Genomic DNA, 23,876 nt, shown 5'->3' on the forward strand with positions numbered 1-23,876 from the left:
TCAAATTGAACAGCTGCTGTCAACGGCCATTCTAAGCTGAATGTGCATGCTCTTGTCAGATCGCAGCAGCGTTGCAGCTTAAGGCTTGGCAAGTACCAGCATGGGAGACTGGCTGGGAATCCCAAGTTCTGTTGACCTTTTTGAACCTGAAAATTGTGTTAGTTTCTCTATGAGATAGTAAAAGAAAGTAGAAATTAGGCAGCTGCTGTCAACGGCCATTCTAAGCTGAATGTCCCTGCTCTCGTCAGATCGCAGCAGCAATGCAGCTTAAGGCTTGGCAAGTACCAGCATGGGAGACTGGCTGGGAATCCCACGTTCCGTTGACCTTTTTGAACCTGAAAATTGTTAGTTTCTCTGTCAAAGATGGTAAAAGAAGATTCAAATTGAACAGCTGCTGTCAACGGCCATATTAAGCTGAATGTGCCTGCTCTCGTCAGATCGCAGCAGCAATGCAGCTTAAGGTTTGGCAAGTACCAGCATGGGAGACTGGCTGGGAATCCCAAGTTCTGTTGACCTTTTTGAACCTGAAAATTGTGTTAGTTTCTCTATGAGATAGTAAAAGAAGGTTCAAATTGAACAGCTGCTGTCAACGGCCATTCTAAGCTGAATGTGCCTGCTCTCGTCAGATCGCAGCAGCAATTCAGCTTAAGGCTTGGCAAGTACCAGCATGGGAGACTGGCTGGGAATCCCAAGTTCTGTTGACCTTTTTGAACCTGAAAATTGTGTTAGTTTCTCTATGAGATAGTAAAAGAAGGTTCAAATTGAACAGCTGCTGTCAACGGCCCTTCTAAGCTGAATGTGTGTGCTCTTGTCAGATCGCAGCAGCGATGCAGCTTAAGGCTTGGCAAGTACCAGCATGGGAGACTGACTGGGAATCCCAAGTTCTGTTGACCTTTTTGAACCTGAAAATTGTGTTAGTTTCTCTATGAGATAGTAAAAGAAGGATCAAATTGAACAGCTGCTGTCAATGGCCATTCTAAGCTGAATGTGCCTGCTCTCGTCAGATCGCAGCAGCAATGCAGCTTAAGGCTTGGCAAGTACCAGCATGGGAGACTGGCAGGGAATCCCAAGTTCCATTGACCTTTTTGAACCTGAAAATTGTGTTAGTTTCTCTATGAGATAGTAAAAGAAGGTTCAAATTGAACAGCTGCTGTCAACGGCCATTCTAAGCTGAATGTGCCTGCTCTCGTCAGATCGCAGCAGCAATGCAGCTTAAGGCTTGGCAAGTACCAGCATGGGAGACTGGCTGGGAATCCCAAGTTCTGTTGACCTTTTTGAACCTGAAAATTGTATTAGTTTCTCTATGAGATAGTAAAAGAAGGTTCAAATTGAACAGCTGCTGTCAACGGCCATTCTAAGCTGAATGTGCTTGCTCTCGTCAGATCGCAGCAGCAATGCAGCTTAAGGCTTGGCAAGTACCAGCATGGGAGACTGGCTGGGAATCCCAAGTTCCGTTGACCTTTTTGAACCTGAAAATTGTGTTAGTTTCTCTATGAGATAGTAAAAGAAGGTTCAAATTGAACAGCTGCTGTCAACGCCCATTCTAAGCTAAGGCTTGGCAAGTACCAGCATGGGAGACTGGCTGGGAATCCCAAGTTCCATTGACCTTTTTGAACCTGAAAATTGAGTTAGTTTCTCTATGAGATAGTAAAAGAAGGTTCAAATTGAACAGCTGCTGTCAACGGCCATTCTAAGCTGAATGTGCCTGCTCTCATCAGATCGCAGCAGCAATGCAGCTTAAGGCTTGGCAAGTACCAGCATGGGAGACTGGCTGGGAATCCCAAGTTCCGTTGACCTTTTTGAACCTGAAAATGTGTTAGTTTCTCTATGAGATAGTAAAAGAAGGTTCAAATTGAACAGCTGCTGTCAACGGCCATTCTAAGCTGAATGTGCATGCTCTTGTCAGATCGCAGCAGCGTTGCAGCTTAAGGCTTGGCAAGTACCAGCATGGGAGACTGCCTGGGAATCCCAAGTTCTGTTGACCTTTTTGAACCTGAAAATTGTGTTAGTTTCTCTATGAGATAGTAAAAGAAAGTAGAAATTAGGCAGCTGCTGTCAACGGCCATTCTAAGCTGAATGTGCCTGCTCTCGTCAGATCGCAGCAGCAATGCAGCTTAAGGCTTGGCAAGTACCAGCATGGGAGACTGGCTGGGAATCCCATGTTCTGTTGACCTTTTTGAACCTGAAAATTGTTAGTTTCTCTGTCAAAGATGGTAAAAGAAGGTTCAAATTGAACAGCTGCTGTCAACGGCCATTCTAAGCTGAATGTGCCTGCTCTCGTCAGATCGCAGCAGCAATGCAGCTTAAGGTTTGGCAAGTACCAGCATGGGAGACTGGCTGGGAATCCCAAGTTCCGTTGACCTTTTTGAACCTGAAAATTGTGTTAGTTTCTCTATGAGATAGTAAAAGAAGGTTCAAATTGAACAGCTGCTGTCAACGCCCATTCTAAGCTAAGGCTTGGCAAGTACCAGCATGGGAGACTGGCTGGGAATCCCAAGTTCCATTGACCTTTTTGAACCTGAAAATTGAGTTAGTTTCTCTATGAGATAGTAAAAGAAGGTTCAAATTGAACAGCTGCTGTCAACGGCCATTCTAAGCTGAATGTGCATGCTCTTGTCAGATCGCAGCAGCGTTGCAGCTTAAGGCTTGGCAAGTACCAGCATGGGAGACTGCCTGGGAATCCCAAGTTCTGTTGACCTTTTTGAACCTGAAAATTGTGTTAGTTTCTCTATGAGATAGTAAAAGAAAGTAGAAATTAGGCAGCTGCTGTCAACGGCCATTCTAAGCTGAATGTGCCTGCTCTCGTCAGATCGCAGCAGCAATGCAGCTTAAGGCTTGGCAAGTACCAGCATGGGAGACTGGCTGGGAATCCCACATTCCGTTGACCTTTTTGAACCTGAAAATTGTTAGTTTCTCTGTCAAATATGGTAAAAGAAGGTTCAAATTGAACAGCTGCTGTCAACGGCCATTCTAAGCTAAATGTGCCTGCTCTCGTCAGATCGCAGCAGCAATGCAGCTTAAGGTTTGGCAAGTACCAGCATGGGAGACTGGCTGGGAATCCCAAGTTCCGTTGACCTTTTTGAACCTGAAAATTGTGTTAGTTTCTCTATGAGATAGTAAAAGAAGGTTCAAACTGAACAGCTGCTGTCAACGGCCATTCTAAGCTGAATGTGCCTGCTCTCGTCAGATCGCAGCAGCAATGCAGCTTAAGGCTTGGCAAGTACCAGCATGGGAGACTGGCTGGGAATCCCAAGTTCTGTTGACCTTTTTGAACCTGAAAATTGTGTTAGTTTCTCTATGAGATAGTAAAAGAAGGTTCAAATTGAACAGCTGCTGTCAACGGCCATTCTAAGCTGAATGTGCCTGCTCTCGTCAGATCGCAGCAGCAATGCAGCTTAAGGCTTGGCAAGTACCAGCATGGGAGACTGGCTGGGAATCCCAAGTTCTGTTGACCTTTTTGAACCTGAAAATTGTGTTAGTTTCTCGATGAGATAGTAAAAGAAGGTTCAAATTGAACAACTGCTGTCAACGGCCATTCTAAGCTGAATGTGCCTGCTCTCGTCAGATCGCAGCAGCAATGCAGCTTAAGGCTTGGCAAGTACCAGCATGGGAGACTGGCTGGGAATCTCAAGTTCCGTTGACCTTTTTGAACCTGAAAATTGTGTTAGTTTCTCTATGAGATAGTAAAAGAAGGTTCAAATTGAACAGCTGCTGTCAACGCCCATTCTAAGCTGAATGTGCCTGCTCTTATCAGATTGCAGGAGCTATGCAGCTTAAGGCTTGGCAAGTACCAGCATGGGAGACTGGCTGGGAATCCCAAGTTCCATTGACCTCTTTGAACCTGAAAATTGTGTTAGTTTCTCTATGAGATAGTAAAAGAAGGTTCAAATTGAACAGCTGCTGTCAACGGCCATTCTAAGCTGAATGTGCATGCTCTTGTCAGATCGCAGCAGCGATGCAGCTTAAGGCTTGGCAAGTACCAGCATGGGAGACTGGCTGGGAATCCTAAGTTCTTTTGACCTTTTTGAACCTGAAAATTGTGTTAGTTTCTCTATGAGATAGTGAAAGAAAGTAGAAATTAGGCAGCTGCTGTCAACGGCCATTCTAAGCTGAATGTGCCTGCTCTCGTCAGATCGCAGCAGCAATGCAGCTTAAGGCTTGGCAAGTACCAGCATGGGAGACTGGCTGGGAATCCCAAGTTCCGTTGACCTTTTTGAACCTGAAAATTGTTAGTTTCTCTGTCAAAGATCTTAAAAGAAGGTTCAAATTGAACAGCTGCTGTCAACAGCCATTCTAAGCTGAATGTTCCTGCTCTCGTCAGATCGCAGCAGCAATGCAGCTTAAGGCTTGGCAAGTACCAGCATGGGAGACTGGCTGGGAATCCCAAGTTCTGTTGACCTTTTTTTAACCTGAAAATTGTGTTAGTTTCTCTATGAGATAGTAAAAGAAGGTTCAAATTGAACAGCTGCTGTCAACGCCCATTCTAAGCTAAGGCTTGGCAAGTACCAGCATGGGAGACTGGCTGGGAATCCCAAGTTCCATTGACCTTTTTGAACCTGAAAATTGAGTTAGTTTCTCTATGAGATAGTAAAAGAAGGTTCAAATTGAACAGCTGCTGTCAACGGCCATTCTAAGCTGAATGTGCATGCTCTTGTCAGATCGCAGCAGCGTTGCAGCTTGAGGCTTGGCAAGTACCAGCATGGGAGACTGGCTGGGAATCCCAAGTTCCATTGACCTTTTTGAACCTGAAAATGTGTTAGTTTCTTTATGAGATAGTAAAAGAAGGTTCAAATTGAGCAGCTGCTGTCAATGGCCATTCTAAGCTGAATGTGCCTGCTCTCGTCGGATCGCAGCAGCGATGCAGCTTAAGGCTTGGCAAGTACCAGCATGGGAGACTGGCTGGGAATCCCAAGTTCTGTTGACCTTTTTGAACCTGAAAATTGTGTTAGTTTCTCTATGAGATAGTAAAAGAAGGTTCAAATTGAACAGCTGCTGTCAACGGCCATTCTAAGCTGAATGTGACTGCTCTCGTCAGATCGCAGCAGCAATGCAGCTTAAGGCTTGGCAAGTACCAGCATGGGACACTGGCTGGGAATCCCACGTTCTGTTGACCTTTTTGAACCTGAAAATTGTGTTAGTTTCTCTATGAGATAGTAAAAGAAGGTTCAAATTGAACAGCTGCTGTCAACGGCCATTCTAAGCTGAATGTGCCTGCTCTCGTCAGATCGCAGCAGCAATGCAGCTTAAGGCTTGGAAAGTACCAGCATGGGAGACTGGCTGGGAATCCCAAGTTCCGTTGACCTTTTTGAACCTGAAAATTGTGTTCGTTTCTCTATGAGATAGTAAAAGAAGGTTCAAATTGAACAGCTGCTGTCAACGGCCATTCTGAGCTGAATGTGCCTGCTCTCGTCAGATCGCAGCAGCAATGCAGCTTAAGGCTTGGCAAGTACCAGCATGGGAGACTGGCTGGGAATCCCAAGTTCCGTTGACCTTTTTGAACCTGAAAATTGTTAGTTTCTCTGTCAAAGATGGTAAAAGAAGGTTCAAATTGAACAGCTGCTGTCAACGGCCATTCTAAGCTGAATGTGCCTGCTCTCGTCAGATCGCAGCAGCAATGCAGCTTAAGGCTTGGCAAGTACCAGCATGGGAGACTGGCTGCGAATCCCAAGTTCCGTTGACCTTTTTGAACCTGAAAATTGTGTTAGTTTCTCTATGAGATTGTAAAAGAAGGTTCAAATTGAACAGCTGCTGTCAACGGCCATTCTAAGCTGAATGTGCGTGCTCTTGTCAAATCGCAGCAGCGATGCAGCTTAAGGCTTAGCAAGTACCAGCATGGGAAACTGGCTGGGAATCCCAAGTTCTGTTGACATTTTTGAACCTGAAAATTGTGTTAGTTTCTCTATGAGATAGTAAAAGAAGGTTCAAATTGAACAGCTGCTGTCAATGGCCATTCTAAGCTGAATGTGCCTGCTCTCGTCAGATCGCAGCAGCAATGCAGCTTAAGGCTTGGCAAGTACCAGCATGGGAGACTAGCTGGGAATCCCAAGTTCCGTTGACCTTTTTGAACCTGAAAATTGTGTTAGTTTCTCTATGAGATAGTAAAAGAAGGTTCAAATTGAACAGCTGCTGTCAACAGCCATTCTAAGCTGAATGTGCATGCTCTGGTCAGATCGCAGCAGCAATGCAGCTTAAGGCTTTGCAAGTACCAGCATGGGAGACTGGCTGGGAATCCCAAGTTCTGTTGACATTTTTGAACCTGAAAATTGTGTTAGTTTCTCTATGAGATAGTAAAAGAAGGTTCAAATTGAACAACTGCTGTCAACGGCCATTCTACTAAGCTTAATGTGCCTGCTCTCGTCAGATCGCAGCAGCAATGCAGCTTAAGGCTTGGCAAGTACCAGCATGGGAGACTGGCTGGGAATCCCAAGTTCCGTTGACCTTTTTGAACCTGAAAATTGTGTTAGTTTCTCTATGAGATAGTAAAAGAAGGTTCAAATTGAACAGCTGCTGTCAACGGCCATTCTAAGCTGAATGTGCCTGCTCTCGTCAGATCGCAGCAGCAATGCAGCTTAAGGCTTGGCAAGTACCAGCATGGGAGACTGGCTGGGAATCCTAAGTTCTGTTGACCTTTTTGAACCTGAAAATTGTGTTAGTTTCTCTATGAGGTAGTAAAATAAGGTTCAAATTGAACAGTTGCTGTCAACGGCCATTCTAAGCTGAATGTGCCTGCTCTCGTTAGATCGCAGCAGCAATGCAGCTTAAGGCTTGGCAAGTACCAGCATGGGAGACTAGCTGGGAATCCCAAGTTCTGTTGACCTTTTTGAACCTGAAAAATGTGTTAGTTTCTCTATGAGATAGTAAAAGAAGGTTCAAATTGAACAGCTGCTGTCAACAGCCATTCTAAGCTGAATATGCCTGCTCTCGTCAGATCGCAGCAGCAATGCAGCTTAAGGCTTTGCAAGTACCAGCATGGGAGACTGGCTGGGAATCCCAAGTTCTGTTGACATTTTTGAACCTGAAAATTGTGTTAGTTTCTCTATGAGATAGTAAAAGAAGGTTCAAATTGAACAGCTGCTCTCAACGGCCATTCTACTAAGCTTAATGTGCCTGCTCTCGTCAGATCGCAGCAGCAATGCAGCTTAAGGCTTGGCAAGTACCAGCATGGGAGACTGGCTGGGAATCCTAAGTTCTGTTGACCTTTTTGAACCTGAAAATTGTGTTAGTTTCTCTATGAGATAGTAAAAGAAGGTTCAAATTGAACAGCTGCTGTCAACGGCCATTCTAAGCTGAATGTGCCTGCTCTCGTCAGATCGCAGCAGCAATGCAGCTTAAGCCTTGGAAAGTACCAGCATGGGAGACTGGCTGGGAATCCCAAGTTCTGTTGACCTTTTTGAACCTGAAAATTTTGTTAGTTTCTCTATGAGATAGTAAAAGAAGGTTCAAATTGAACAGCTGCTGTCAACGGCCATTCTAAGCTGAATGTGCCTGCTCTCGTCGGATCGCAGCAGCGATGCAGCTTAAGGCTTGGCAAGTACCAGCATGGGAGACTGGCTGGGAATCCCAAGTTCTGTTGACCTTTTTGAACCTGAAAATTGTGTTAGTTTCTCTATGAGATAGTAAAAGAAGGTTCAAATTGAACAGCTGCTGTCAACGGCCATTCTAAGCTGAATGTGCCTGCTCTCGTCAGATCGCAGCAGCAATGCAGCTTAAGGCTTGGCAAGTACCAGCATGGGACACTGGCTGGGAATCCCACGTTCTGTTGACCTTTTTGAACCTGAAAATTGTGTTAGTTTCTCTATGAGATAGTAAAAGAAGGTTCAAATTGAACAGCTGCTGTCAACGGCCATTCTAAGCTGAATGTGCCTGCTCTCGTCAGATCCCAGCAGCAATGCAGCTTAGGGCTTGGAAAGTACCAGCATGGGAGACTGGCTGGGAATCCCAAGTTCCGTTGACCTTTTTGAACCTGAAAATTGTGTTAGTTTCTCTATGAGATAGTAAAAGAAGGTTCAAATTGAACAGCTGCTGTCAACGGCCATTCTAAGCTGAATGTGCCTGCTCTCGTCAGATCGCAGCAGCAATGCAGCTTAAGGCTTGGCAAGTACCAGCATGGGAGACTGGCTGGGAATCCCAAGTTCCGTTGACCTTTTTGAACCTGAAAATTGTTAGTTTCTCTGTCAAAGATGGTAAAAGAAGGTTCAAATTGAACAGCTGCTGTCAACGGCCATTCTAAGCTGAATGTGCCTGCTCTCGTCAGATCGCAGCAGCAATGCAGCTTAAGGCTTGGCAAGTACCAGCATGGGAGACTGGCTGCGAATCCCAAGTTCCGTTGACCTTTTTGAACCTGAAAATTGTGTTAGTTTCTCTATGAGATTGTAAAAGAAGGTTCAAATTGAACAGCTGCTGTCAACGGCCATTCTAAGCTGAATGTGCGTGCTCTTGTCAAATCGCAGCAGCGATGCAGCTTAAGGCTTAGCAAGTACCAGCATGGGAAACTGGCTGGGAATCCCAAGTTCTGTTGACATTTTTGAACCTGAAAATTGTGTTAGTTTCTCTATGAGATAGTAAAAGAAGGTTCAAATTGAACAGCTGCTGTCAATGGCCATTCTAAGCTGAATGTGCCTGCTCTCGTCAGATCGCAGCAGCAATGCAGCTTAAGGCTTGGCAAGTACCAGCATGGGAGACTGGCTGGGAATCATAAGTTCTTTTGACCTTTTTGAACCTGAAAATTGTGTTAGTTTCTCTATGAGGTAGTAAAATAAGGTTCAAATTGAACAGTTGCTGTCAACGGCCATTCTAAGCTGAATGTGCCTGCTCTCGTCAGATCGCAGCAGCAATGCAGCTTAAGGCTTGGCAAGTACCAGCATGGGAGACTAGCTGGGAATCCCAAGTTCCGTTGACCTTTTTGAACCTGAAAATTGTGTTAGTTTCTCTATGAGATAGTAAAAGAAGGTTCAAATTGAACAGCTGCTGTCAACAGCCATTCTAAGCTGAATGTGCATGCTCTGGTCAGATCGCAGCAGCAATGCAGCTTAAGGCTTTGCAAGTACCAGCATGGGAGACTGGCTGGGAATCCCAAGTTCTGTTGACATTTTTGAACCTGAAAATTGTGTTAGTTTCTCTATGAGATAGTAAAAGAAGGTTCAAATTGAACAACTGCTGTCAACGGCCATTCTACTAAGCTTAATGTGCCTGCTCTCGTCAGATCGCAGCAGCAATGCAGCTTAAGGCTTGGCAAGTACCAGCATGGGAGACTGGCTGGGAATCCCAAGTTCCGTTGACCTTTTTGAACCTGAAAATTGTGTTAGTTTCTCTATGAGATAGTAAAAGAAGGTTCAAATTGAACAGCTGCTGTCAACGGCCATTCTAAGCTGAATGTGCCTGCTCTCGTCAGATCGCAGCAGCAATGCAGCTTAAGGCTTGGCAAGTACCAGCATGGGAGACTGGCTGGGAATCCTAAGTTCTGCTGACCTTTTTGAACCTGAAAATTGTGTTAGTTTCTCTATGAGATAGTAAAAGAAGGTTCAAATTGAACAGCTGCTGTCAACAGCCATTCTAAGCTTAATGTGCCTGCTCTGGTCAGATCGCAGCAGCAATGCAGCTTAAGGCTTTGCAAGTACCAGCATGGGAGACAGGCTGGGAATCCCAAGTTCTGTTGACATTTTTGAACCTGAAAATTGTGTTAGTTTCTCTATGAGATAGTAAAAGAAGGTTCAAATTGAACAGCTGCTGTCAACGGCCATTCTACTAAGCTTAATGTGCCTGCTCTCGTCAGATCGCAGCAGCAATGCAGCTTAAGGCTTGGCAAGTACCAGCATGGGAGACTGGCTGGGAATCCCAAGTTCCGTTGACCTTTTTGAACCTGAAAATTGTGTTAGTTTCTCTATGAGATAGTAAAAGAAGGTTCAAATTGAACAGCTGCTGTCAACGGCCATTCTAAGCTGAATGTGCCTGCTCTCGTCAGATCGCAGCAGCAATGCAGCTTAAGGCTTGGCAAGTACCAGCATGGGAGACTGGCTGGGAATCCCAAGTTCCGTTGACCTTTTTGAACCTGAAAATTGTGTTAGTTTCTCTATGAGATAGTAAAAGAAGGTTCAAATTGAACAGCTGCTGTCAACGGCCATTCTAAGCTGAATGTGCCTGCTCTCGTCAGATCGCAGCAGCAATGCAGCTTAAGGCTTGGCAAGTACCAGCATGGGAGACTGGCTGGGAATCATAAGTTCCGTTGACCTTTTTTTAACCTGAAAATTGTGTTAGTTTCTCTATGAGATAGTAAAAGAAGGTTCAAATTGAACAGCTGCTGTCAACGGCCATTCTAAGCTGAATGCGCCTGCTCTCGTCAGATCGCAGCAGCAATGCAGCTTAAGGCTTGGCAAGTACCAGCATGGGAGACTGGCTGGGAATCCCAAGTTCCATTGACTTTTTGAACCTGAAAATTGTGTTAGTTTCTCTATGAGATAGTAAAAGAAGGTTCAAATTGAACAGCTGCTGTCAACTGCCATTCTAAGCTGAATGTGCATGCTCTTGTCAGATCGCAGCAGCGTTGCAGCTTAAGGCTTTGCAAGTACCAGCATGGGAGTCTGGCTGGGAATCCCAAGTTCTCTTGACCTTTTTGAACCTGAAAATTGTGTTAGTTTCTCTATGAGATAGTAAAACAAAGTAGAAATTAGGCAGCTGCTGTCAACGGCCATTCTAAGCTGAATGTGCCTGCTCTCGTCAGATCGCAGCAGCAATGCAGCTTAAGGCTTGGCAAGTACCAGCATGGGAGACTGGCTGGGAATCCCAAGTTCCGTTGACCTTTTTGAACCTGAAAATTGTTAGTTTCTCTGTCAAAGATGGTAAAAGAAGGTTCAAATTGAACAGCTGCTGTCAACGGCCATTCTAAGCTGAATGTGCCTGCTCTCGTCAGATCGCAGCAGCAATGCAGCTTAAGGCTTGGCAAAAACCAGCATGGGAGACTGGCTGGGAATCCCAAGTTCTGTTGACCTTTTTGAACCTGAAAATTGTGTTAGTTTCTCTATGAGATAGTAAAAGAAGGTTCAAATTGAACAGCTGCTGTCAACGGCCATTCTAAGCTGAATGTGCCTGCTCTCGTCAGATCGCAGCAGCAATGCAGCTTAAGGCTTGGCAAGTACCAGCATGGGAGACTGGCTGGGAATCCCAAGTTCTGTTGACCTTTTTGAACCTGAAAATTGTGTTAGTTTCTCTATGAGATAGTAAAAGAAGGTTCAAACTGAACAGCTGCAGTCAACGGCCATTCTAAGCTGAATGTGCCTGCTCTCGTCAGATCGCAGCAGCAATGCAGCTTAAGGCTTGGCATGTACCAGCATGGGAGACTGGCTGGGAATCCTAAGTTCCGTTGACCTTTTTGAGCCTGAAAATTGTGTTAGTTTCTCTATGAGATAGTAAAAGAAGGTTCAAATTGAACAGCTGCTGTCAACGGCCATTCTAAGCTGAATGTGCCTGCTCTCGTCAGATCGCAGCAGCAATGCAGCTTAAGGCTTGGAAAGTACCAGCATGGGACACTGGCTGGGAATCCCAAGTTCTGTTGACCTTTTTGAACCTGAAAATTGTGTTAGTTTCTCTATGAGATAGTAAAAGAAGGTTCAAATTGAACAGCTGCTGTCAACGCCCATTCTAAGCTAAGGCTTGGCAAGTACCAGCATGGGAGACTGGCTGGGAATCCCAAGTTCCATTGACCTTTTTGAACCTGAAAATTGAGTTAGTTTCTCTATGAGATAGTAAAAGAAGGTTCAAATTGAACAGCTGCTGTCAACGGCCATTCTAAGCTGAATGTGCATGCTCTTGTCAGATCGCAGCAGCGTTGCAGCTTAAGGCTTGGCAAGTACCAGCATGGGAGACTGGCTGGGAATCCCAAGTTCCGTTGACCTTTTTGAACCTGAAAATGTGTTAGTTTCTCTATGAGATAGTAAAAGAAGGTTCAAATTGAACAGCTGCTGTCAACGGCCATTCTAAGCTGAATGTGCATGCTCTTGTCAGATCGCAGCAGCGTTGCAGCTTAAGGCTTGGCAAGTACCAGCATGGGAGACTGGCTGGGAATCCCAAGTTCTGTTGACCTTTTTGAACCTGAAAATTGTGTTAGTTTCTCTATGAGATAGTAAAAGAAAGTAGAAATTAGGCAACTGCTGTCAACGGCCATTCTAAGCTGAATGTGCCTGCTCTCGTCAGATCGCAGCAGCAATGCAGCTTAAGGATTGGCAAGTACCAGCATGGGAGACTGGCTGGGAATCCCACGTTCTGTTGACCTTTTTGAACCTGAAAATTGTTAGTTTCTCTGTCAAAGATGGTAAAAGAAGGTTCAAATTAAACAGCTGCTGTCAACGGCCATTCTAAGCTGAATGTGCCTGCTCTCGTCAGATCGCAGCAGCAATGCAGCTTAAGGTTTGGCAAGTACCAGCATGGGAGACTGGCTGGGAATCCCAAGTTCTGTTGACCTTTTTGAACCTGAAAATTGTGTTAGTTTCTCTATGAGATAGTAAAAGAAGGTTCAAATTGAACAGCTGCTGTCAACGCCCATTCTAAGCTAAGGCTTGGCAAGTACCAGCATGGGAGACTGGCTGGGAATCCCAAGTTCCGTTGACCTTTTTGAACCTGAAAATGTGTTAGTTTCTCTATGAGATAGTAAAAGAAGGTTCAAATTGAACAGCTGCTGTCAACGGCCATTCTAAGCTGAATGTGCATGCTCTTGTCAGATCGCAGCAGCGTTGCAGCTTAAGGCTTGGCAAGTACCAGCATGGGAGACTGGCTGGGAATCCCAAGTTCTGTTGACCTTTTTGAACCTGAAAATTGTGTTAGTTTCTCTATGAGATAGTAAAAGAAAGTAGAAATTAGGCAGCTGCTGTCAACGGCCATTCTACGCTTAATGTGCCTGCTCTCGTCAGATCGCAGCAGCAATGCAGCTTAAGGCTTGGCAAGTACCAGCATGGGAGACTGGCTGGGAATCCCACGTTCCGTTGACCTTTTTGAACCTGAAAATTGTTAGTTTCTCTGTCAAAGATGGTAAAAGAAGGTTCAAATTGAACAGCTGCTGTCAACGGCCATATTAAGCTGAATGTGCCTGCTCTCGTCAGATCGCAGCAGCAATGCAGCTTAAGGTTTGGCAAGTACCAGCATGGGAGACTGGCTGGGAATCCCACATTCTGTTGACCTTTTTGAACCTGAAAATTGTGTTAGTTTCTCTATGAGATAGTAAAAGAAGGTTCAAATTGAACAGCTGCTGTCAACGGCCATTCTAAGCTGAATGTGCCTGCTCTCGTCAGATCGCAGCAGCAATGCAGCTTAAGGCTTGGCAAGTACCAGCATGGGAGACTGGCTGGGAATCCCAAGTTCTGTTGACCTTTTTGAACCTGAAAATTGTGTTAGTTTCTCTATGAGATAGTAAAAGAAGGTTCAAATTGAACAGCTGCTGTCAACGGCCCTTCTAAGCTGAATGTGTGTGCTCTTGTCAGATCGCAGCAGCGATGCAGCTTAAGGCTTGGCAAGTACCAGCATGGGAGACTGGCTGGGAATCCCAAGTTCTGTTGACCTTTTTGAACCTGAAAATTGTGTTAGTTTCTCTATGAGATAGTAAAAGAAGGTTCAAATTGAACAGCTGCTGTCAACGCCCATTCTAAGCTAAGGCTTGGCAAGTACCAACATGGGAGACTGGCTGGGAATCCCAAGTTCCATTGACCTTTTTGAACCTGAAAATTGAGTTAGTTTCTCTATGAGATAGTAAAAGAAGGTTCAAATTGAACAGCTGCTGTCAACGGCCATTCTAAGCTGAATGTGCATGCTCTTGTCAGATCGCAGCAGCGTTGCAGCTTAAGGCTTGGCAAGTACCAGCATGGGAGACTGGCTGGGAATCCCAAGTTCCGTTGACCTTTTTGAACCTGAAAATGTGTTAGTTTCTCTATGAGATAGTAAAAGAAGGTTCAAATTGAACAGCTGCTGTCAACGGCCATTCTAAGCTGAATGTGCATGCTCTTGTCAGATCGCAGCAGCGTTGCAGCTTAAGGCTTGGCAAGTACCAGCATGGGAGACTGGCTGGGAATCCCAAGTTCTGTTGACCTTTTTGAACCTGAAAATTGTGTTAGTTTCTCTATGAGATAGTAAAAGAAAGTAGAAATTAGGCAGCTGCTGTCAACGGCCATTCTAAGCTTAATGTGCCTGCTCTCGTCAGATCGCAGCAGCAATGCAGCTTAAGGCTTGGCAAGTACCAGCATGGGAGACTGGCTGGGAATCCCACGTTCCGTTGACCTTTTTGAACCTGAAAATTGTTAGTTTCTCTGTCAAAGATGGTAAAAGAAGGTTCAAATTGAACAGCTGCTGTCAACGGCCATATTAAGCTGAATGTGCCTGCTCTCGTCAGATTGCAGCAGCAATGCAGCTTAAGGTTTGGCAAGTACCAGCATGGGAGACTGGCTGGGAATCCCACATTCTGTTGACCTTTTTGAACCTGAAAATTGTGTTAGTTTCTCTATGAGATAGTAAAAGAAGGTTCAAATTGAACAGCTGCTGTCAACGGCCATTCTAAGCTGAATGTGCCTGCTCTCGTCAGATCGCAGCAGCAATGCAGCTTAAGGCTTGGCAAGTACCAGCATGGGAGACTGGCTGGGAATCCCAAGTTCTGTTGACCTTTTTGAACCTGAAAATTGTGTTAGTTTCTCTATGAGATAGTAAAAGAAGGTTCAAATTGAACAGCTGCTGTCAACGGCCCTTCTAAGCTGAATGTGTGTGCTCTTGTCAGATCGCAGCAGCAATGCAGCTTAAGGCTTGGCAAGTACCAGCATGGGAGACTGGCTGGGAATCCCAAGTTCTGTTGACCTTTTTGAACCTGAAAATTGTGTTAGTTTCTCTATGAGATAGTAAAAGAAGGTTCAAATTGAACAGCTGCTGTCAATGGCCATTCTAAGCTGAATGTGCCTGCTCTCGTCAGATCGCAGCAGCAATGCAGCTTAAGGCTTGGCAAGTACCAGCATGGGAGACTGGCAGGGAATCCCAAGTTCCATTGACCTTTTTGAACCTGAAAATTGTGTTAGTTTCTCTATGAGATAGTAAAAGAAGGTTCAAATTGAACAGCTGCTGTCAACGGCCATTCTAAGCTGAATGTGCCTGCTCTCGTCAGATCGCAGCAGCAATGCAGCTTAAGGCTTGGCAAGTACCAGCATGGGAGACTGGCTGGGAATCCCAAGTTCTGTTGACCTTTTTGAACCTGAAAATTGTATTAGTTTCTCTATGAGATAGTAAAAGAAGGTTCAAATTGAACAGCTGCTGTCAACGGCCATTCTAAGCTGAATGTGCCTGCTCTCGTCAGATCGCAGCAGCAATGCAGCTTAAGGCTTGGCAAGTACCAGCATGGGAGACTGGCTGGGAATCCCAAGTTCCGTTGACCTTTTTGAACCTGAAAATTGTGTTAGTTTCTCTATGAGATAGTAAAAGAAGGTTCAAATTGAACAGCTGCTGTCAACGGCCATTCTAAGCTGAATGTGCATGCTCTTGTCAGATCGCAGCAGCGTTGCAGCTTAAGGCTTGGCAAGTACCAGCATGGGAGACTGCCTGGGAATCCCAAGTTCTGTTGACCTTTTTGAACCTGAAAATTGTTAGTTTCTCTGTCAAATATGGTAAAAGAAGGTTCAAATTGAACAGCTGCTGTCAACGGCCATTCTAAGCTGAATGTGCCTGCTCTCGTCAGATCGCAGCAGCAATGCAGCTTAAGGTTTGGCAAGTACCAGCATGGGAGACTGGCTGGGAATCCCAAGTTCCGTTGACCTTTTTGAACCTGAAAATTGTGTTAGTTTCTCTATGAGATAGTAAAAGAAGGTTCAAACTGAACAGCTGCTGTCAACGGCCATTCTAAGCTGAATGTGCCTGCTCTCGTCAGATCGCAGCAGCAATGCAGCTTAAGGCTTGGCAAGTACCAGCATGGGAGACTGGCTGGGAATCCCAAGTTCTGTTGACCTTTTTGAACCTGAAAATTGTGTTAGTTTCTCTATGAGATAGTAAAAGAAGGTTCAAATTGAACAGCTGCTGTCAACGGCCATTCTAAGCTGAGTGTGCCTGCTCTCGTCAGATCGCAGCAGCAATGCAGCTTAAGGCTTGGCAAGTACCAGCATGGGAGACTGGCTGGGAATCCCAAGTTCTGTTGACCTTTTTGAACCTGAAAATTGTGTTAGTTTCTCTATGAGATAGTAAAAGAAGGTTCAAATTGAACAACTGCTGTCAACGGCCATTCTAAGCTGAATGTGCCTGCTCTCGTCAGATCGCAGCAGCAATGCAGCTTAAGGCTTGGCAAGTACCAGCATGGGAGACTGGCTGGGAATCTCAAGTTCCGTTGACCTTTTTGAACCTGAAAATTGTGTTAGTTTCTCTATGAGATAGTAAAAGAAGGTTCAAATTGAACAGCTGCTGTCAACGCCCATTCTAAGCTGAATGTGCCTGCTCTTGTCAGATTGCAGGAGCAATGCAGCTTAAGGCTTGGCAAGTACCTGCATGGGAGACTGGCTGGGAATCCCAAGTTCCGTTGACCTTTTTGAACCTGAAAATGGTGTTAGTTTCTCTATGAGATAGTAAAAGAGGGTTCAAATTGAACAGCTGCTGTCAACGGCCATTCTAAGCTGAATGTGCGTGCTCGTGTCAGATCGCAGCAGCGATGCAGCTTAAGGCTTGGCAAGTACCAGCATGGGAGACTGGATGGGAATCCCAAGTTCTGTTGACCTTTTTGAACCTGAAAATTGTGTAAGTTTCTCTATGAGATAGTAAAAGAAGGTTCAAATTGAACAGCTGCTGTCAACGGCCATTCTAAGCTTAATGTGCATGCTCTTGTCAGATCGCAGCAGCGTTGCAGCTTAAGGCTTGGCAAGTACCAGCATGGGAGACTGGCTGGGAATCCTAAGTTCTTTTGACCTTTTTGAACCTGAAAATTGTGTTAGTTTCTCTATGAGATAGTGAAAGAAAGTAGAAATTAGGCAGCTGCTGTCAACGGCCATTCTAAGCTGAATGTGCCTGCTCTCGTCAGATCGCAGCAGCAATGCAGCTTAAGGCTTGGCAAGTACCAGCATGGGAGACTGGCTGGGAATCCCAAGTTCCGTTGACCTTTTTTTAACCTGAAAATTGTGTTAGTTTCTCTATGAGATAGTAAAAGAAGGTTCAAATTGAACAGCTGCTGTCAACGCCCATTCTAAGCTAAGGCTTGGCAAGTACCAGCATGGGAGACTGGCTGGGAATCCCAAGTTCCATTGACCTTTTTGAACCTGAAAATTGAGTTAGTTTCTCTATGAGATAGTAAAAGAAGGTTCAAATTGAACAGCTGCTGTCAACGGCCATTCTAAGCTGAATGTGCATGCTCTTGTCAGATCGCAGCAGCGTTGCAGCTTAAGGCTTGGCAAGTACCAGCATGGGAGACTGGCTGGGAATCCCAAGTTCCATTGACCTTTTTGAACCTGAAAATGGGTTAGTTTCTTTATGAGATAGTAAAAGAAGGTTCAAATTGAACAGCTGCTGTCAACGGCCATTCTAAGCTGAATGTGCATGCTCTTGTCAGATCGCAGCAGCGTTGCAGCTTAAGGCTTGGCAAGTACCAGCATGGGAGACTGGCTGGGAATCCCAAGTTCTGTTGACCTTTTTGAACATGAAAATTGTGTTAGTTTCTCTATGAGATAGTAAAAGAAAGTAGAAATTAGGCAGCTGCTGTCAACGGCCATTCTAAGCTGAATGTGCCTGCTCTCGTCAGATCGCAGCAGCAATGCAGCTTAAGGCTTGGCAAGTACCAGCATGGGAGACTGGCTGGGAATCCCAAGTTCTGTTGACCTTTTTGAACCTGAAAATTGTGTTAGTTTCTCTATGAGATAGTAAAAGAAGGTTCAAATTGAACAGCTGCTGTCAACGGCCATTCTAAGCTGAATGTGCCTGCTCTCGTCAGATCGCAGCAGCAATGCAGCTTAAGGCTTGGCAAGTACCAGCATGGGACACTGGCTGGGAATCCCACGTTCTGTTGACCTTTTTGAACCTGAAAATTGTGTTAGTTTCTCTATGAGATAGTAAAAGAAGGTTCAAATTGAACAACTGCTGTCAACGGCCATTCTAAGCTGAATGTGCCTGCTCTCGTCAGATCGCAGCAGCAATGCAGCTTAAGTCTTGGAAAGTACCAGCATGGGAGACTGGCTGGGAATCCCAAGTTCCGTTGACCTTTTTGAACCTGAAAATTGTGTTAGTTTCTCTATGAGATAGTAAAAGAAGGTTCAAATTGAACAGCTGCTGTCAACGGCCATTCTAAGCTGAATGTGCCTGCTCTCGTCAGATCGCAGCAGCATAAGGCTTGGCAAGTACAAGCATGGGAGACTGGCAGGGAATCCCAAGTTCCGTTGACCTTTTTGAACCTGAAAATTGTGTTAGTTTCTCTATGAGATAGTAAAAGAAGGTTCAAATTGAACAGCTGCTGTCAACGGCCATTCTAAGCTCAATGTGCCTGCTCTCGTCAGATCGCAGCAGCAATGCAGCTTAAGGCTTGGCAAGTACCAGCATGGGAGACTGGCTGGCAATCCCAAATTCCGTTGACCTTTTTGAACCTGAAAATTGTGTTAGTTTCTCTATGAGATAGTAAAAGAAGGTTCAAATTGAACAGCTGCTGTCAACGGCCATTCTAAGCTGAATGTGCCTGCTCTCGTCAGATCGCAGCAGCAATGCAGCTTAAGGCTTGGAAAGTACCAGCATGGGAGACTGGCTGGGAATCCCAAGTTCCGTTGACCTTTTTGAACCTGAAAATTGTGTTAGTTTCTCTATGAGATAGTAAAAGAAGGTTCAAATTGAACAGCTGCTGTCAACGGCCATTCTAAGCTGAATGTGCCTGCTCTCGTCAGATCGCAGCAGCAATGCAGCTTAAGGCTTGGCAAGTACCAGCATGGGAGACTGGCTGGGAATCCCAAGTTCCGTTGACCTTTTTGAACCTGAAAATTGTTAGTTTCTCTGTCAAAGATGGTAAAAGAAGGTTCAAATTGAACAGCTGCTGTCAACGGCCATTCTAAGCTGAATGTGCCTGCTCTCGTCAGATCGCAGCAGCAATGCAGCTTAAGGCTTGGCAAGTACCAGCATGGGAGACTGGCTGCGAATCCCAAGTTCCGTTGACCTTTTTGAACCTGAAAATTGTGTTAGTTTCTCTATGAGATTGTAAAAGAAGGTTCAAATTGAACAGCTGCTGTCAACGGCCATTCTAAGCCGAATGTGCGTGCTCTTGTCAAATCGCAGCAGCGATGCAGCTTAAGGCTTAGCAAGTACCAGCATGGGAAACTGGCTGGGAATCCCAAGTTCTGTTGACATTTTTGAACCTGAAAATTGTGTTAGTTTCTCTATGAGATAGTAAAAGAAGGTTCAAATTGAACAGCTGCTGTCAATGGCCATTCTAAGCTGAATGTGCCTGCTCTCGTCAGATCGCAGCAGCAATGCAGCTTAAGGCTTGGCAAGTACCAGCATGGGAGACTGGCTGGGAATCCTAAGATCTGTTGACCTTTTTGAACCTGAAAATTGTGTTAGTTTCTCTATGATGTAGTAAAATAAGGTTCAAATTGAACAGTTGCTGTCAACGGCCATTCTAAGCTGAATGTGCCTGCTCTCGTCAGATCGCAGCAGCAATGCAGCTTAAGGCTTGGCAAGTACCAGCATGGGAGACTAGCTGGGAATCCCAAGTTCCGTTGACCTTTTTGAACCTGAAAATTGTGTTAGTTTTTCTATTAATAGTAAAAGAAGGTTCAAATTGAACAGCTGCTGTCAACAGCCATTCTAAGCTGAATGTGCATGCTCTGGTCAGATCGCAGCAGCAATGCAGCTTAAGGCTTTGCAAGTACCAGCATGGGAGACTGGCTGGGAATCCCAAGTTCTGTTGACATTTTTGAACCTGAAAATTGTGTTAGTTTCTCTATGAGATAGTAAAAGAAGGTTCAAATTGAACAACTGCTGTCAACGGCCATTCTACTAAGCTTAATGTGCCTGCTCTCGTCAGATCGCAGCAGCAATGCAGCTTAAGGCTTGGCAAGTACCAGCATGGGAGACTGGCTGGGAATCCCAAGTTCCGTTGACCTTTTTGAACCTGAAAATTGTGTTAGTTTCTCTATGAGATAGTAAAAGAAGGTTCAAATTGAACAGCTGCTGTCAACGGCCATTCTAAGCTGAATGTGCCTGCTCTCGTCAGATCGCAGCAGCAATGCAGCTTAAGGCTTGGCAAGTACCACCATGGGAGACTGGCTGGGAATCCTAAGTTCTGTTGACCTTTTTGAACCTGAAAATTGTGTTAGTTTCTCTATGAGGTAGTAAAAGAAGGTTCAAATTGAACAGTTGCTGTCAACGGCCATTCTAAGCTGAATGTGCCTGCTCTCGTCAGATCGCAGCAGCAATGCAGCTTAAGGCTTGGCAAGTACCAGCATGGGAGACTAGCTGGGAATCCCAAGTTCCGTTGACCTTTTTGAACCTGAAAATTGTGTTAGTTTCTCTATGAGATAGTAAAAGAAGGTTCAAATTGAACAGCTGCTGTCAACAGCCATTCTAAGCTGAATGTGCCTGCTCTGGTCAGATCGCAGCAGCAATGCAGCTTAAGGCTTTGCAAGTACCAGCATGGGAGACTGGCTGGGAATCCCAAGTTCTGTTGACATTTTTGAACCTGAAAATTGTGTTAGTTTCTCTATGAGATAGTAAAAGAAGGTTCAAATTGAACAGCTGCTGTCAACGGCCATTCTACTAAGCTTAATGTGCCTGCTCTCGTCAGATCGCAGCAGCAATGCAGCTTAAGGCTTGGCAAGTACCAGCATGGGAGACTGGCTGGGAATCCCAAGTTCCGTTGACCTTTTTGAACCTGAAAATTGTGTTAGTTTCTCTATGAGATAGTAAAAGAAGGTTCAAATTGAACAGCTGCTGTCAACGGCCATTCTAAGCTGAATGTGCTTGCTCTCGTCAGATCGCAGCAGCAATGCAGCTTAAGGCTTGGCAAGTACCAGCATGGGAGACTGGCTGGGAATCCCAAGTTCCGTTGACCTTTTTGAACCTGAAAATTGTGTTAGTTTCTCTATGAGATAGTAAAAGAAGGTTCAAATTGAACAGCTGCTGTCAACGGCCATTCTAAGCTGAATGTGCCTGCTCTCGTCAGATCGCAGCAGCAATGCAGCTTAAGGCTTGGCAAGTACCAGCATGGGAGACTGGCTGGGAATCATAAGTTCCGTTGACCTTTTTTTAACCTGAAAATTGTGTTAGTTTCTCTATGAGATAGTAAAAGAAGGTTCAAATTGAACAGCTGCTGTCAACGGCCATTCTAAGCTGAATGCGCCTGCTCTCGTCAGATCGCAGCAGCAATGCAGCTTAAGGCTTGGCAAGTACCAGCATGGGAGACTGGCTGGGAATCCCAAGTTCCATTGACTTTTTGAACCTGAAAATTGTGTTAGTTTCTCTATGAGATAGTAAAAGAAGGTTCAAATTGAACAGCTGCTGTCAACTGCCATTCTAAGCTGAATGTGCATGCTCTTGTCAGATCGCAGCAGCGTTGCAGCTTAAGGCTTGGCAAGTACCAGCATGGGAGTCTGGCTGGGAATCCCAAGTTCTGTTGACCTTTTTGAACCTGAAAATTGTGTTAGTTTCCCTATGGGATAGTAAAACAAAGTAGAAATGAGGCAGCTGCTGTCAACGGCCATTCTAAGCTGAATGTGCCTGCTCTCGTCAGATCGCAGCAGCAATGCAGCTTAAGGCTTGGCAAGTACCAGCATGGGAGACTGGCTGGGAATCCCAAGTTCCGTTGACCTTTTTGAACCTGAAAATTGTTAGTTTCTCTGTCAAAGATGGTAAAAGAAGGTTCAAATTGAACAGCTGCTGTCAACGGCCATTCTAAGCTGAATGTGCCTGCTCTCGTCAGATCGCAGCAGCAATGCAGCTTAAGGCTTGGCAAAAACCAGCATGGGAGACTGGCTGGGAATCCCAAGTTCTGTTGACCTTTTTGAACCTGAAAATTGTGTTAGTTTCTCTATGAGATAGTAAAAGAAGGTTCAAATTGAACAGCTGCTGTCAACGGCCATTCTAAGCTGAATGTGCCTGCTCTCGTCAGATCGCAGCAGCAATGCAGCTTAAGGCTTGGCAAGTACCAGCATGGGAGACTGGCTGGGAATCCCAAGTTCTGTTGACCTTTTTGAACCTGAAAATTGTGTTAGTTTCTCTATGAGATAGTAAAAGAAGGTTCAAACTGAACAGCTGCTGTCAACGGCCATTCTAAGATGAATGTGCCTGCTCTCGTCAGATCGCAGCAGCAATGCAGCTTAAGGCTTGGCATGTACCAGCATGGGAGACTGGCTGGGAATCCTAAGTTCCGTTGACCTTTTTGAGCCTGAAAATTGTGTTAGTTTCTCTATGAGATAGTAAAAGAAGGTTCAAATTGAACAGCTGCTGTCAACGGCCATTCTAAGCTGAATGTGCCTGCTCTCGTCAGATCGCAGCAGCAATGCAGCTTAAGGCTTGGAAAGTACCAGCATGGGAGACTGGCTGGGAATCCCAAGTTCTGTTGACCTTTTTGAACCTGAAAATTGTGTTAGTTTCTCTATGAGATAGTAAAAGAAGGTTCAAATTGAACAGCTGCTGTCAACGCCCATTCTAAGCTAAGGCTTGGCAAGTACCAGCATGGGAGACTGGCTGGGAATCCCACGTTCCATTGACCTTTTTGAACCTGAAAATTGAGTTAGTTTCTCTATGAGATAGTAAAAGAAGGTTCAAATTGAACAGCTGCTGTCAACGGCCGTTCTAAGCTGAATGTGCATGCTTTTGTCAGATCGCAGCAGCGTTGCAGCTTAAGGCTTGGCAAGTACCAGCATGGGAGACTGCCTGGGAATCCCAAGTTCTGTTGACCTTTTTGAACCTGAAAATTGTGTTAGTTTCTCTATGAGATAGTAAAAGAAAGTAGAAATTAGGCAGCTGCTGTCAACGGCCATTCTAAGCTGAATGTGCCTGCTCTCGTCAGATCGCAGCAGCAATGCAGCTTAAGGCTTGGCAAGTACCAGCATGGGAGACTGGCTGGGAATCCCACATTCCGTTGACCTTTTTGAACCTGAAAATTGTTAGTTTCTCTGTCAAATATGGTAAAAGAAGGTTCAAATTGAACAGCTGCTGTCAACGGCCATTCTAAGCTGAATGTGCCTGCTCTCGTCAGATCGCAGCAGCAATGCAGCTTAAGGTTTGGCAAGTACCAGCATGGGAGACTGGCTGGGAATCCCAAGTTCCGTTGACCTTTTTGAACCTGAAAATGTGTTAGTTTCTCTATGAGATAGTAAAAGAAGGTTCAAATTGAACAGCTGCTGTCAACGGCCATTCTAAGCTGAATGTGCATGCTCTTGTCAGATCGCAGCAGCGTTGCAGCTTAAGGCTTGGCAAGTACCAGCATGGGAGACTGGCTGGGAATCCCAAGTTCTGTTGACCTTTTTGAACCTGAAAATTGTGTTAGTTTCTCTATGAGATAGTAAAAGAATGTAGAAATTAGGCAGCTGCTGTCAACGGCCATTCTAAGCTGAATGTGCCTGCTCTCGTCAGAGCGCAGCAGCAATGCAGCTTAAGGCTTGGCAAGTACCAGCATGGGAGACTGGCTGGGAATCCCACGTTCCGTTGACCTTTTTGAACCTGAAAATTGTTAGTTTCTCTGTCAAAGATGGTAAAAGAAGGTTCAAATTGAACAGCTGCTGTCAACGGCCATATTAAACTGAATGTGCCTGCTCTCGTCAGATCGCAGCAGCAATGCAGCTTAAGGTTTGGCAAGTACCAGCATGGGAGACTGGCTGGGAATCCCAAGTTCTGTTGACCTTTTTGAACCTGAAAATTGTGTTAGTTTCTCTATGAGATAGTAAAAGAAGGTTCAAATTGAACAGCTG

The 23,876-nt window shown here is 45.1% G+C and overlaps 78 pseudogenes; all 78 read left to right on the top strand.

Moving 5' to 3' along the window:
* The first annotated feature begins 207 nt into the window (after positions 1 to 207).
* On the top strand, positions 208 to 326 carry LOC140092022 (5S ribosomal RNA; annotated as a pseudogene).
* A 70-nt stretch (positions 327 to 396) lies between these two features.
* On the top strand, positions 397 to 515 carry LOC140089506 (5S ribosomal RNA; annotated as a pseudogene).
* A 70-nt stretch (positions 516 to 585) lies between these two features.
* Positions 586 to 704, top strand: LOC140087906 (5S ribosomal RNA; annotated as a pseudogene).
* Positions 705 to 963: 259 nt separating this feature from the next.
* LOC140088482 (5S ribosomal RNA) lies at positions 964 to 1,082 on the top strand (annotated as a pseudogene).
* Positions 1,083 to 1,152: 70 nt separating this feature from the next.
* LOC140079835 (5S ribosomal RNA) lies at positions 1,153 to 1,271 on the top strand (annotated as a pseudogene).
* Positions 1,272 to 1,341: 70 nt separating this feature from the next.
* Positions 1,342 to 1,460, top strand: LOC140083576 (5S ribosomal RNA; annotated as a pseudogene).
* Positions 1,461 to 1,677: 217 nt separating this feature from the next.
* On the top strand, positions 1,678 to 1,796 carry LOC140100157 (5S ribosomal RNA; annotated as a pseudogene).
* Positions 1,797 to 2,054: 258 nt separating this feature from the next.
* On the top strand, positions 2,055 to 2,173 carry LOC140087773 (5S ribosomal RNA; annotated as a pseudogene).
* Positions 2,174 to 2,243: 70 nt separating this feature from the next.
* LOC140086300 (5S ribosomal RNA) lies at positions 2,244 to 2,362 on the top strand (annotated as a pseudogene).
* Positions 2,363 to 2,768: 406 nt separating this feature from the next.
* LOC140098348 (5S ribosomal RNA) lies at positions 2,769 to 2,887 on the top strand (annotated as a pseudogene).
* A 70-nt stretch (positions 2,888 to 2,957) lies between these two features.
* Positions 2,958 to 3,076, top strand: LOC140095374 (5S ribosomal RNA; annotated as a pseudogene).
* Positions 3,077 to 3,146: 70 nt separating this feature from the next.
* Positions 3,147 to 3,265, top strand: LOC140079836 (5S ribosomal RNA; annotated as a pseudogene).
* Positions 3,266 to 3,335: 70 nt separating this feature from the next.
* On the top strand, positions 3,336 to 3,454 carry LOC140079837 (5S ribosomal RNA; annotated as a pseudogene).
* A 70-nt stretch (positions 3,455 to 3,524) lies between these two features.
* On the top strand, positions 3,525 to 3,643 carry LOC140083032 (5S ribosomal RNA; annotated as a pseudogene).
* A 448-nt stretch (positions 3,644 to 4,091) lies between these two features.
* Positions 4,092 to 4,210, top strand: LOC140099070 (5S ribosomal RNA; annotated as a pseudogene).
* Positions 4,211 to 4,280: 70 nt separating this feature from the next.
* LOC140082028 (5S ribosomal RNA) lies at positions 4,281 to 4,399 on the top strand (annotated as a pseudogene).
* A 406-nt stretch (positions 4,400 to 4,805) lies between these two features.
* On the top strand, positions 4,806 to 4,924 carry LOC140087822 (5S ribosomal RNA; annotated as a pseudogene).
* A 259-nt stretch (positions 4,925 to 5,183) lies between these two features.
* On the top strand, positions 5,184 to 5,302 carry LOC140084458 (5S ribosomal RNA; annotated as a pseudogene).
* A 70-nt stretch (positions 5,303 to 5,372) lies between these two features.
* Positions 5,373 to 5,491, top strand: LOC140078456 (5S ribosomal RNA; annotated as a pseudogene).
* Positions 5,492 to 5,561: 70 nt separating this feature from the next.
* LOC140088287 (5S ribosomal RNA) lies at positions 5,562 to 5,680 on the top strand (annotated as a pseudogene).
* Positions 5,681 to 5,939: 259 nt separating this feature from the next.
* On the top strand, positions 5,940 to 6,058 carry LOC140082041 (5S ribosomal RNA; annotated as a pseudogene).
* Positions 6,059 to 6,317: 259 nt separating this feature from the next.
* LOC140098058 (5S ribosomal RNA) lies at positions 6,318 to 6,439 on the top strand (annotated as a pseudogene).
* A 70-nt stretch (positions 6,440 to 6,509) lies between these two features.
* LOC140086801 (5S ribosomal RNA) lies at positions 6,510 to 6,628 on the top strand (annotated as a pseudogene).
* Positions 6,629 to 6,698: 70 nt separating this feature from the next.
* Positions 6,699 to 6,817, top strand: LOC140082208 (5S ribosomal RNA; annotated as a pseudogene).
* A 70-nt stretch (positions 6,818 to 6,887) lies between these two features.
* LOC140098020 (5S ribosomal RNA) lies at positions 6,888 to 7,006 on the top strand (annotated as a pseudogene).
* Positions 7,007 to 7,268: 262 nt separating this feature from the next.
* On the top strand, positions 7,269 to 7,387 carry LOC140091389 (5S ribosomal RNA; annotated as a pseudogene).
* Positions 7,388 to 7,457: 70 nt separating this feature from the next.
* LOC140083642 (5S ribosomal RNA) lies at positions 7,458 to 7,576 on the top strand (annotated as a pseudogene).
* A 70-nt stretch (positions 7,577 to 7,646) lies between these two features.
* On the top strand, positions 7,647 to 7,765 carry LOC140096129 (5S ribosomal RNA; annotated as a pseudogene).
* A 70-nt stretch (positions 7,766 to 7,835) lies between these two features.
* On the top strand, positions 7,836 to 7,954 carry LOC140092222 (5S ribosomal RNA; annotated as a pseudogene).
* A 70-nt stretch (positions 7,955 to 8,024) lies between these two features.
* LOC140099071 (5S ribosomal RNA) lies at positions 8,025 to 8,143 on the top strand (annotated as a pseudogene).
* Positions 8,144 to 8,213: 70 nt separating this feature from the next.
* Positions 8,214 to 8,332, top strand: LOC140088289 (5S ribosomal RNA; annotated as a pseudogene).
* A 448-nt stretch (positions 8,333 to 8,780) lies between these two features.
* On the top strand, positions 8,781 to 8,899 carry LOC140085404 (5S ribosomal RNA; annotated as a pseudogene).
* A 259-nt stretch (positions 8,900 to 9,158) lies between these two features.
* Positions 9,159 to 9,280, top strand: LOC140098060 (5S ribosomal RNA; annotated as a pseudogene).
* Positions 9,281 to 9,350: 70 nt separating this feature from the next.
* LOC140096202 (5S ribosomal RNA) lies at positions 9,351 to 9,469 on the top strand (annotated as a pseudogene).
* Positions 9,470 to 9,728: 259 nt separating this feature from the next.
* On the top strand, positions 9,729 to 9,850 carry LOC140098061 (5S ribosomal RNA; annotated as a pseudogene).
* Positions 9,851 to 9,920: 70 nt separating this feature from the next.
* Positions 9,921 to 10,039, top strand: LOC140099072 (5S ribosomal RNA; annotated as a pseudogene).
* Positions 10,040 to 10,109: 70 nt separating this feature from the next.
* On the top strand, positions 10,110 to 10,228 carry LOC140093073 (5S ribosomal RNA; annotated as a pseudogene).
* Positions 10,229 to 10,299: 71 nt separating this feature from the next.
* On the top strand, positions 10,300 to 10,418 carry LOC140084031 (5S ribosomal RNA; annotated as a pseudogene).
* A 258-nt stretch (positions 10,419 to 10,676) lies between these two features.
* LOC140099074 (5S ribosomal RNA) lies at positions 10,677 to 10,795 on the top strand (annotated as a pseudogene).
* A 259-nt stretch (positions 10,796 to 11,054) lies between these two features.
* Positions 11,055 to 11,173, top strand: LOC140079838 (5S ribosomal RNA; annotated as a pseudogene).
* A 70-nt stretch (positions 11,174 to 11,243) lies between these two features.
* Positions 11,244 to 11,362, top strand: LOC140091912 (5S ribosomal RNA; annotated as a pseudogene).
* Positions 11,363 to 11,432: 70 nt separating this feature from the next.
* On the top strand, positions 11,433 to 11,551 carry LOC140085448 (5S ribosomal RNA; annotated as a pseudogene).
* Positions 11,552 to 12,334: 783 nt separating this feature from the next.
* Positions 12,335 to 12,453, top strand: LOC140088378 (5S ribosomal RNA; annotated as a pseudogene).
* A 594-nt stretch (positions 12,454 to 13,047) lies between these two features.
* On the top strand, positions 13,048 to 13,166 carry LOC140095061 (5S ribosomal RNA; annotated as a pseudogene).
* A 70-nt stretch (positions 13,167 to 13,236) lies between these two features.
* LOC140079839 (5S ribosomal RNA) lies at positions 13,237 to 13,355 on the top strand (annotated as a pseudogene).
* A 783-nt stretch (positions 13,356 to 14,138) lies between these two features.
* Positions 14,139 to 14,257, top strand: LOC140094083 (5S ribosomal RNA; annotated as a pseudogene).
* Positions 14,258 to 14,516: 259 nt separating this feature from the next.
* Positions 14,517 to 14,635, top strand: LOC140079840 (5S ribosomal RNA; annotated as a pseudogene).
* A 259-nt stretch (positions 14,636 to 14,894) lies between these two features.
* On the top strand, positions 14,895 to 15,013 carry LOC140088483 (5S ribosomal RNA; annotated as a pseudogene).
* Positions 15,014 to 15,083: 70 nt separating this feature from the next.
* LOC140079841 (5S ribosomal RNA) lies at positions 15,084 to 15,202 on the top strand (annotated as a pseudogene).
* A 70-nt stretch (positions 15,203 to 15,272) lies between these two features.
* On the top strand, positions 15,273 to 15,391 carry LOC140099075 (5S ribosomal RNA; annotated as a pseudogene).
* Positions 15,392 to 15,650: 259 nt separating this feature from the next.
* On the top strand, positions 15,651 to 15,769 carry LOC140086302 (5S ribosomal RNA; annotated as a pseudogene).
* A 70-nt stretch (positions 15,770 to 15,839) lies between these two features.
* Positions 15,840 to 15,958, top strand: LOC140079843 (5S ribosomal RNA; annotated as a pseudogene).
* A 70-nt stretch (positions 15,959 to 16,028) lies between these two features.
* LOC140085403 (5S ribosomal RNA) lies at positions 16,029 to 16,147 on the top strand (annotated as a pseudogene).
* Positions 16,148 to 16,217: 70 nt separating this feature from the next.
* On the top strand, positions 16,218 to 16,336 carry LOC140083033 (5S ribosomal RNA; annotated as a pseudogene).
* A 637-nt stretch (positions 16,337 to 16,973) lies between these two features.
* LOC140099076 (5S ribosomal RNA) lies at positions 16,974 to 17,092 on the top strand (annotated as a pseudogene).
* Positions 17,093 to 17,687: 595 nt separating this feature from the next.
* LOC140079845 (5S ribosomal RNA) lies at positions 17,688 to 17,806 on the top strand (annotated as a pseudogene).
* A 70-nt stretch (positions 17,807 to 17,876) lies between these two features.
* LOC140096130 (5S ribosomal RNA) lies at positions 17,877 to 17,995 on the top strand (annotated as a pseudogene).
* A 70-nt stretch (positions 17,996 to 18,065) lies between these two features.
* Positions 18,066 to 18,184, top strand: LOC140086592 (5S ribosomal RNA; annotated as a pseudogene).
* Positions 18,185 to 18,624: 440 nt separating this feature from the next.
* LOC140084469 (5S ribosomal RNA) lies at positions 18,625 to 18,743 on the top strand (annotated as a pseudogene).
* A 70-nt stretch (positions 18,744 to 18,813) lies between these two features.
* Positions 18,814 to 18,932, top strand: LOC140099077 (5S ribosomal RNA; annotated as a pseudogene).
* A 70-nt stretch (positions 18,933 to 19,002) lies between these two features.
* LOC140088291 (5S ribosomal RNA) lies at positions 19,003 to 19,121 on the top strand (annotated as a pseudogene).
* A 259-nt stretch (positions 19,122 to 19,380) lies between these two features.
* LOC140097306 (5S ribosomal RNA) lies at positions 19,381 to 19,499 on the top strand (annotated as a pseudogene).
* A 70-nt stretch (positions 19,500 to 19,569) lies between these two features.
* Positions 19,570 to 19,688, top strand: LOC140085415 (5S ribosomal RNA; annotated as a pseudogene).
* A 258-nt stretch (positions 19,689 to 19,946) lies between these two features.
* LOC140098062 (5S ribosomal RNA) lies at positions 19,947 to 20,068 on the top strand (annotated as a pseudogene).
* A 70-nt stretch (positions 20,069 to 20,138) lies between these two features.
* Positions 20,139 to 20,257, top strand: LOC140090528 (5S ribosomal RNA; annotated as a pseudogene).
* A 70-nt stretch (positions 20,258 to 20,327) lies between these two features.
* LOC140085427 (5S ribosomal RNA) lies at positions 20,328 to 20,446 on the top strand (annotated as a pseudogene).
* Positions 20,447 to 20,705: 259 nt separating this feature from the next.
* On the top strand, positions 20,706 to 20,827 carry LOC140098063 (5S ribosomal RNA; annotated as a pseudogene).
* A 70-nt stretch (positions 20,828 to 20,897) lies between these two features.
* Positions 20,898 to 21,016, top strand: LOC140083577 (5S ribosomal RNA; annotated as a pseudogene).
* Positions 21,017 to 21,086: 70 nt separating this feature from the next.
* LOC140093074 (5S ribosomal RNA) lies at positions 21,087 to 21,205 on the top strand (annotated as a pseudogene).
* A 71-nt stretch (positions 21,206 to 21,276) lies between these two features.
* Positions 21,277 to 21,395, top strand: LOC140084032 (5S ribosomal RNA; annotated as a pseudogene).
* Positions 21,396 to 21,653: 258 nt separating this feature from the next.
* Positions 21,654 to 21,772, top strand: LOC140099078 (5S ribosomal RNA; annotated as a pseudogene).
* A 259-nt stretch (positions 21,773 to 22,031) lies between these two features.
* LOC140079846 (5S ribosomal RNA) lies at positions 22,032 to 22,150 on the top strand (annotated as a pseudogene).
* Positions 22,151 to 22,220: 70 nt separating this feature from the next.
* LOC140098304 (5S ribosomal RNA) lies at positions 22,221 to 22,339 on the top strand (annotated as a pseudogene).
* Positions 22,340 to 22,409: 70 nt separating this feature from the next.
* Positions 22,410 to 22,528, top strand: LOC140078494 (5S ribosomal RNA; annotated as a pseudogene).
* Positions 22,529 to 22,934: 406 nt separating this feature from the next.
* LOC140098349 (5S ribosomal RNA) lies at positions 22,935 to 23,053 on the top strand (annotated as a pseudogene).
* Positions 23,054 to 23,123: 70 nt separating this feature from the next.
* LOC140086303 (5S ribosomal RNA) lies at positions 23,124 to 23,242 on the top strand (annotated as a pseudogene).
* Positions 23,243 to 23,500: 258 nt separating this feature from the next.
* Positions 23,501 to 23,619, top strand: LOC140093120 (5S ribosomal RNA; annotated as a pseudogene).
* A 70-nt stretch (positions 23,620 to 23,689) lies between these two features.
* LOC140096369 (5S ribosomal RNA) lies at positions 23,690 to 23,808 on the top strand (annotated as a pseudogene).
* The last annotated feature ends 68 nt before the right edge of the window (positions 23,809 to 23,876 follow it).

The sequence above is a fragment of the Engystomops pustulosus genome, chromosome 9, assembly GCF_040894005.1.
Source record: "Engystomops pustulosus chromosome 9, aEngPut4.maternal, whole genome shotgun sequence".
NCBI lineage: Eukaryota > Metazoa > Chordata > Amphibia > Anura > Leptodactylidae > Engystomops > Engystomops pustulosus.